We start from the raw sequence: 8,960 nt of genomic DNA, 5'->3' as shown, positions 1-8,960 counted from the left end.
CCCTTGGTAAACATGTGATGAGTAGTTATTCCTTTAATGACCATATTGTTTGACCACTTGCTTATGATACTTTGACATGATACAAACAGCTCATTAACTCTTCAGACTTTCATCCATTAGTTTTGCATTCACTGGTGTTTGTTACCTGATTGAATTCTTATTTTTAAAAGTGTTATGTGTTTATTGAGAAGTTTATGCATGAGTATTTACTTCATTTCCACCCCCCACTCCTTCAATTCTTCCAATGTCGCTCCCATTCCTTTTAAAATTCCTTGTCTTTTATTATTTAATAATAACTGTTGCACACATGCGTGTGTGTGTGTGTGTGTGTGTGTGTGTGTGTGTAAAATATAAGTGCCAGCTGCTGAGATCATTTAGTATAGTATTGTTCTGATTCAATTTCTGTGGTGAAACCACAGCCCCAGAACCAGCTATTTCTCCAAGAACTTCTGTTCTTTTTAGTAGGGACTGGCCTTTAGAGCCAAACAATTGGATACTTATTTTTCCCAGCACTCTGGAGGCAGAGGCAAGTGGATTTCTGTGAGTTCCAGGACAGCCTGGACTACAGAGCGAGTTTCAGTACAGCCTCCAAAGCAATACAGAGAAACCCTGTCTCAAAAAAAAAAAAAAAAAAATGAAAACAAATACAAACAAACAAAACCAAATAAAATCTGCTTAGTCTGGGCCTGGCTGATCTCCGACCCCCACCGCTGGTCCTCTGCCAGAGGTCTGCCTATCCTGGCAGGACCATCCTGAGTCCTTGGCTGCAGGATCTTTGACCCCCATCACCTGGCCTCTGCCAGAGGCTAGTCTGGGACCAGTTCAGGTTGAATACCCCCCACACCCTTCCCTGTGAACTTCCTAGATTGGCCCCGAATCTCACTCCCCCCCCCAGTCCTGTCACCAGTGAAAGTGCTCCTGGTGCTCTGATACACACCCCCACACACACCCAGAGCCCGCTCTCCCCCCACCCTGTGCCCTACCAAGCCCACTGCCACACTGTTCTAGTTGAGCACTGGAACAAAGGGCAAATCCAACAATCCTGCCGCCACTTCCTGGGGAACTTCCTGGATTTTCTCTGAGCACATTAAACCCACCTATCCAAGCAGAACCACCCTGAGGCCCCGCCTGCCTGATCTCTGATCTGCTGGGCCTCTGACAAAGACACGCCTATCCACGGGGGACCACCATGAGCTTCCACCAGCATGATCTCTGACCTACCATCACCAGGCCTTGCTGGAAGGAACTTCCTAGATCTGCTCTCAGCACACTAGACCACCAGGACCACCCTAAGTCCCTGCCTGCCTGGGTACATGATCTGATTGCAGGGCCTCTGCTGGAGGACCACCCTGAATCCCTGCCTGCTTGAACTTTGACCCCCAACGCAGGGTCCCTGCCAGAGGAGAGACATTCTAGAGAGCTTGGACACAGAGCTACATACAGCAAACTTCTGACCCACCTAAGCCCACTGGGGGAGTAGCATAGAGAGAGAGAAGAAACCTCACCTGCATCCACTGGAAGAAGCAATGGGAAGATGGCAATACAAGAAAGCACCTAACAATAAAAAGACAAGCATGACACCACCAGAATCTAGGGACTCTACACCAACTAGACCTGAATACCCCAAAGCAGATGAAGCAGAAGAGAACGACTTAAAAAAAATCTTCACAAAAATGATAGAGACCTTCAAAGATGATGTGAGAAAATCCCTTAAAAAAAGGAAGAAAAACAAACAAAAACTGGAAGAAATAGAGAATAGAGGAAACAACCACACAAAAAATGCAAGAAATGAACAAATCTCTGAAATAAAGTAAGGAAAGACAAGAAAAAATAATTAAACAGGTGAAGGAAACAGTTCAAGCCTTGAAAACTGAAATAGAGAAAATAAAGAAAACACAAACTGAGGGAATGCTGAAAATAGAAAAACTGGGCAAATGATCAGGAACTACAGATGCAAGCATAATCAACAGAATACAAGAGATGGCAGAGAGAATCTCAGGTACTGAAGATAAAACTAAAGTCCAACAAATCCTTAACACAAAATATCCAGGAAATGTGGGACACCGTGAAAAGGAAAAACCTAAGAATAATAGGCATAGAAGGCAAAGAAGCCCAGCTCAAAGGTGCAGTAAACATATTCAACAAAATCATTGAAGATAACTTTCCAAATCTGAAGAAGGACATGCCCATGAAAGTACAAGAAGCATACTGAACCCCAAATAGGCTTGGCCAAAGAAAAAAGACCCCTTGACACATAATAATCAAAATACCTAGCATACAGAATAAAGAAAGAATATCAAGAGCAGTGAAGGGAAAAGGCCAGGTAACATATAAAGGCAAACCTATCAAAATTACACCTGACTTCTCCATGGAAACCCTCAAGGCCAGAAGGTCCTGGATAGATCTTCTACAAGTACTAAGAGTCCACAGATGCCAGCCTAGGCTACTATACCCAGCAAAACTCTCAATCACTATAGATGGAGAAAACAAGATATTTAATGACAAAGACAGATTTTCACAATAAGTATCTACAAATCCAGTCCTACAGAAATTATGGAAGGAAAACTCCAACCCAAGGAAATTAACTATGCTCACAAAGGCATAGGCAATAGATAATCCCACTTCACCAGAACCAAAGGGTAAAGCAGGGCAAATATATTCACAATACCACCAGCAACAAGAAATCTAAAACAGACAAGCCTTTTCAGTCAATGGTCCTTACTTTTCCTCAACATTAATGATCTTAACTTGCCTATAAAAAGACACAGGCTAACAGAATGGATACAAAGACTGAATCCATCCTTCTGCAAAAATAGACAGGTAGACCAATGGAATTGAGTAGGAAATCCTGACATTAATCCACACAACTACGAACACCTGATTTTTGACAAAACAGCTAAAAGTATATAATGGGGGGAGAAAAACATCTTCAACAAATGGTGCTGGCACAATTGGATGATGGTGTGTAGAAGACTGCAGATAGACCCATGTCTATCGCCATGCCAAAACTGAAGTCTGAATGGATCAAAGACCTCAACATAAACCCAGCCACACTGAACCTCTTAGAAGAGAAAGTGGGGGGGGGGGGAGTACCCTTGAACAAATTGGTACAGGAGACTGCTTCCAGAACATATCTCCAGTAGCACAGACACTGGGATAGACAATTAGTAAATGGGACCTCCTCAAACTGAGAAGCTTGTGTAAGGCAAAGGACACAGTTAACAAGACCAAATGGCATCCCACAGACTGGGAAAAGATCTTTATCAATCCTACATCTGACAGAGGGCTAATCTCCAAAATATACAAAGAACTCAAGAAATTAGTCACCAAAACACCAAATAACCCTATTAAAAATGGGGTACAGAACTGAAGAAAGAATTCTCAATAGAGGAAATAAAAAAGGCTGAAAGACACTTAAGAAAGTGTTCAACATCCTTAGCTATCAGGGAAATGCAAATCAAATCAACTCTGAGATACCACCTTACTCCTGGAAGAATGGCTAAAATTAGAAACAGCAATGACAACTTATGCTGGAGAGGATGTGGAGAAAGGGGAACACTCTTCCACTGCTGGTGGGAGTGCAAACTCAGTCCAGTGGTCAAGAGTCAAACTAAGGGGTCAGTCATCACAGACAAAGACACCAAAGACACACAGAATGAAAATGCATGAAACAGGAACTAACAGATCCAGACACAGGTGACCCATCCATGTCTTCCACCATCAGGCAAAAGAATCAAACAGCCGTGGAGGAAGCTTCTGCTTCAACAACAGACTCGGTTCTACCGACCAACCGACAGACGGAAGCCAATGGGCTCCTCACCTCCAGGGGTGTCCCCCAAGGCAGCACTAACAGATTCAGACACACGCAACCTGTCCATGTCTTCCACAAACAGGCAAAAGACGCTAAGGGCCGCGGAGGAAGTTTACACTTCAACAACAACAGAGCTCAGTCCTACTGACAGAAGGAAGCTAACAACAGGGCATCCCCAGGCATCCTATACCCCCCATGGGTTTCCCCCAGGGCACCAGCTTGTGACCCTCCTAGAACATCTGCTGATCACAGTCCCCTGGTCCTTACGACCCAAGAGGACAGCTGCAAACCGAAACCAAGAACTCGTTCCAGAAAACAGATACTCAGAACAGAGATGCCGGCCGACACACATACATACACATACATCAGAGGGGATTCCCGTACCTCTAAGTCAGTTCTCGGGTGAGAGGGGTGGTCGTGGTTTGCTGGCCAATGTACCAAATGAAAGACCCACAGAGCGTGGACCTTCACGCTCCCACTCAGGAAAGGTGACACCCCAAATCACTCACGAGAAGCGGGTTTGATGTAAAAGCATGAGGTCTTTTATATTCCAAGTGCACTGAGGTCCACAGTCATGCGCCACGCAGGGATAGAGGACTGAGGACCCTGAATACAGAATTGAGACAGCTTTTATAGGGTTACAACAGGTTTAAGCCTGCAGGTCTTAAACCAATCATCTTATAGCATCCAGAGCCCGTGCAGTGCAGACCAATCAATTTAAACCCTCCAAGCCTGAGCTTTATAGACCAATCAGTTTTCCACAACCCCAAAGGTCGGCATTTGCGCGGGCTCCTGGGTGGGGTGACAAAGCTCATTTTCTGTACTCACATACTTACAGTTCCTGTCATAAACAGCAAAGAATGTAACCTTTTGCCTAATTACTGCCAGGGGACAGGGTCTGGAATTTAAGTTACTTAGGGCCTTTTTTAGACTTCTAGTTTCCTGGGGTCATTGGAGAGTTGGGTTGTATTTTTTCATCCTTACAGAGCCAGTTGGAAAGGCGCCTCCAATTGACCGGAAGTTTGGCCTGCTAGAACTTGGGAGTCAGGCTGGCCATTCAGCCGATGCACCCATAGCTTAACCCAGGGGGTTGGATTCTGGACTAAGTCATGCCAAACCTCAATGTAGGGTTCTTGGTTCACGTATTCTCCTGGGCCTGCCTGAAAAACACTGTCCTTAATGGCAAGAACTGTGGTCAGGTCAAATGGTCCCTCAGGCAGCCATCCTACATTGAAGGTAGGCCATTCTGAGGTGCAGAAAGTTTGCCATGGTCCCTTTTAGACCTCAACCGACAGGTTGTGGGCCCTGAGTTTAATTTCAATCCAATGGTCGATAGTCAGGCTAAGGGGTGTTCCATCGTCAATTGGAAAGTCAGATACAAACAGAGACAAGAATGTGAAAGCAACACTCAACAGACAAAAGCGGCCACACTTGCGGCGCCACAGATGGTGGTGCAGTCCTACAAGCAGAGCGCCAAATCAGGAAGACCTGATCAGACAGATCGGGGTCCTCTTCTGAGGAGACCACCAAGCGTCCTTGGTTCTTAGTTCCTCCTGGGGCATCCTCCAGGGCAGCAATCTGTTTTCCTCTATGCATGTCTACGGACCACAGCACAATTGTTCTCACGAATGGTTGGGCAGCTGCAAACCAAAAGTGAACTAGAATCAGATGACATTAACAGATAGAGAAGACAGAGTAGGTGCCTTTCTAACTCCAAGGTCGAGTTTGCCAGTAGGGGGTGACCACCAGATCCTGGATGAGCCCCCAAATGTTGGATCCCTGCACTGGGGAGACCCCCATTCAAATTCCTAGATGAAATGATCGTTCCACAAACCACGGAAATTGGCACTTAATGCAAAAGAGCAAGAGGCTTTTTTTATTCCAGTCGGCTGGGGCTCAACTCACACCACACAAAGGAGGAAAGAGCGAGCCCGGAGCCCAATTTTACATGAGTTTATAAAGACAAAGACCACAAGGGGGGTAAGGGGTCTGGGATTAGGGACTAGCAAACTCATGATTGGTTGGGCCCAGGTGGCCCTGCTCATGCTCCTTATCTGGCACCTGCATCTGTGTTTCTAGGAAATGTTTAAGGAGCCCATCCCTGGGGGGGGGGGGGTCCTTCCTGGTCAGGAGTGCATGTTTTCATGTTATTCTGGGACCTAGGGCAACTGAAATTTTTCCATCTTAACAACTAAACCTTGGGCTCCTTCAGGAAAAGGATTTAGTTTACATTGGAAAGATAAACAGTAGAATAATGAATTTGATTTATATCATGTATGATACCTATGAGAATCAATAATTTTTATATATTTTTGATTATGTAAATATAGATTAAAATCCTTTGAAATCAAATATAACATTGCTGTATTAATTGTAATATATTTCTGCTCATTCTGTTTGTACTGCATTTTCACTCATTGAAATTTAGAATTTCTTGGAAATTTAAAGTTTCTTCTACATATCTGTCTTCAGCTAACTTATCTGTTCAAGACCCCGATGGTTTCCCACAGATACACATAATTGAGGTTTTTTTTTCCTTCATAAAAATATGTCAGGAATTAGAGTATTTACAGGTTGGGAAGGACTATTATAGGCCCTGTTTTCAGTGATTCTCAACTCATTTAAGAAATCTATAAAAGCAAAAAAGAAACAAACAAACAAAAATTTCCTCATGTCCAACTCTAGAATGTAATATAGTACAATCTTAGTATTCCTAAAATTTTCTTCAGTCACTTCAGGAAAGCAACCTCCTCCTGAGACAGTGTCTCTCTGTGTAATCGGTCTATTCTGGCTTCAAACTCATGAGCATCCTACCTCAGCCTCTCATGTTCTTGGGATCTAGTATTTTGACACCACACCTATTTAGCAATCAGCTGTGAGGATTCTTACTGGGGTCCAGTCTTGTCTCCCCCATAGTCACATATTCTTTGCATTGTAGTAGGTTCTCCTATGGCATTTCTAACCACTGGGAGTTGGCTCAGTTAACAAAAATACCAAGCATGAATTTCTTCCAATTGAGAGGAACTTAAGTTCAGTTAGGAGTTGTTGGTTAACCCACAAGATAAAATATTCACTTTTGCACCACTGGGGACATTCTCAGTAGTCATTGTTGTGGTTCACATGCTTTATAGCTGAGTGGGATTACCAATTGCTCTGCTCCACCTACCCACCCCCAGCTTTCATATCACCTTTTGATGCCATGTGAACCAGTCCTCAGGGAAAGTGCTCCCAGGTCAGTTTCAGATTAATTTTTTCATGCCCCATATTCAAAGTGTGTGGTATCTTCAGCTATAGAATCTTTCCTTCAAGTTCTGGAAGGTAACCAAAGGCAGTGATAATAGCCCATATTGTTTTGGGAGACTCCTGTATTCCTCCTACTGTTTCCAAGACATGACAGGGAAAATGTACCCATGAAATCTCAATAGTATTATAATTGCCTGAACAAGGATGACATAATGTCAACAGCAGTTGACTTGCCAACACGGACAGGTGAAAGTCCACAAGGACTGGATTAAGAGTGGCTGCTGAGAGAGAGAATCAGTTTCTTTGGAGAGAAGCTACTGCTTATGTTGTCCAATTCCACATGTTCAGCTCTGAACTCCTATACATAAGAGCAAAGCTAAATTAATTTAGTAGTATATAAAAATTTATGTGTGTGGTGTGTAGATTCACTTCTCGTGAATGCATTTCCCAAAAATTGCCCTCCAAAGCAAATCTAAACAAAACAAAACAATAAAGAGATGCAATGATTAAAGCAATTTACAATTCCTAAAACATTAGCTGTGAGTGATACAGTAGCTTACAATTTTGAGAATATTTATAGGTCCCAAGTAGATTGAGCTCTATCTTGTAGGCAATGTATCATTCCATGAGAAAATATTTATTCTCTTTGAGACAAGGTTATGCAGTATACATCACCATGTATTTTAGGCTGGCTGGCCTCAAACTTGCTATCCTCCTGCCCCAGCCTCCTAAGTTCTGATATTACAGGCTGTGCCATAACTGGTTCTCAAACTTTCACTTATGAAAGGCCAATTCTGGGGTCAGTGAAATAACTGTGGGTAAAAATACGTACCATAAAAGTCTATTGACCTTATTTCAGTTCTACAGAGGAAGGAAGGAACTGACTTCTGAAATCTGTCCTCTGACCTCTACAAGTGTGTACTCTCATACACACACACACACACACACACACACAGAGAGAGAGAGAGAGAGAGAGAGAGAGAGAGAGAGAGAGAGAGAGAGAGAGCACAAATAGTAAAGAAAATAAAAAAGTATTTCTGGAAGGCATGTGGAGAATGGAATAGATTAAAAACTGGAAAAAGAGACCAAAGAAGTTGATTATTGCTGTGAGATAAGCTGAAAATTTTAAGGAGAAACATCATTGAGATGGGGTTGCTGTTTAGACATGGGTAGAATGAAAGCAGAGTGGGAGCAAAAATGGCATGTAGGTTTCTAATGTGGAGGTTACAGATGATGTCAGTAATTAGGAGTTGGTGTAAGAAAAAGAATAGGAATTTCATTTTGGACATGTTAACTCAATGTGCCCATAGGACCTTTCCAGGTTTGAAATAAATATGTGCCCAAGTGTTTGACTGAAGTGTTATTAGGATGCAGCAAGAATGGAAATAGTGACAATAGCAGGGACTACGGAAGAGCATTTGGGAAATGGAAGGAGCCAAGGGCTGAGGGTGGGATCCTGGTTAACACCCACAGTTTAGGGAATGATTGATGGGGAAGAAGATGTTACAAAGGACAAAGTAAAAATATTAAGGTGTACAGGGAACTAGGAAACCAAAAAAATGCCATGGAAACCAAACAAAAAGGGAAAGATAAAGTATCAAATGACATGGAAAGGTTTTGTAAAATAGAAAGTCATGTTTAATGATTTGTTACAATGCAAAAAACACAATGTCTTAGTTGCTTTTCTATTGCCATTACCAAGGCAACTTATATAAGGAGGAATTTATTTGGGCTTGCTTATAGTTTCAGAGAGTTAGAGTTCATGGCTGGGAGCTTCGCAGCAGGTAGGCAGGCATGATGCTGGGGCATTAGTTAAGAACTTACATTCTGAACCACAGCCAGGAGAAAGAGAAAGAGAACTAACTGGGAATGGTATGAAATTTGGAAACCTCAAAGCCAACCCCCA

This window comes from Phodopus roborovskii, unplaced genomic scaffold (assembly GCF_943737965.1).
Source record: "Phodopus roborovskii unplaced genomic scaffold, PHOROB, whole genome shotgun sequence".
Taxonomy (NCBI): Eukaryota; Metazoa; Chordata; class Mammalia; order Rodentia; family Cricetidae; genus Phodopus; species Phodopus roborovskii.
Note: the sequence above shows the minus strand (reverse complement) of the source record.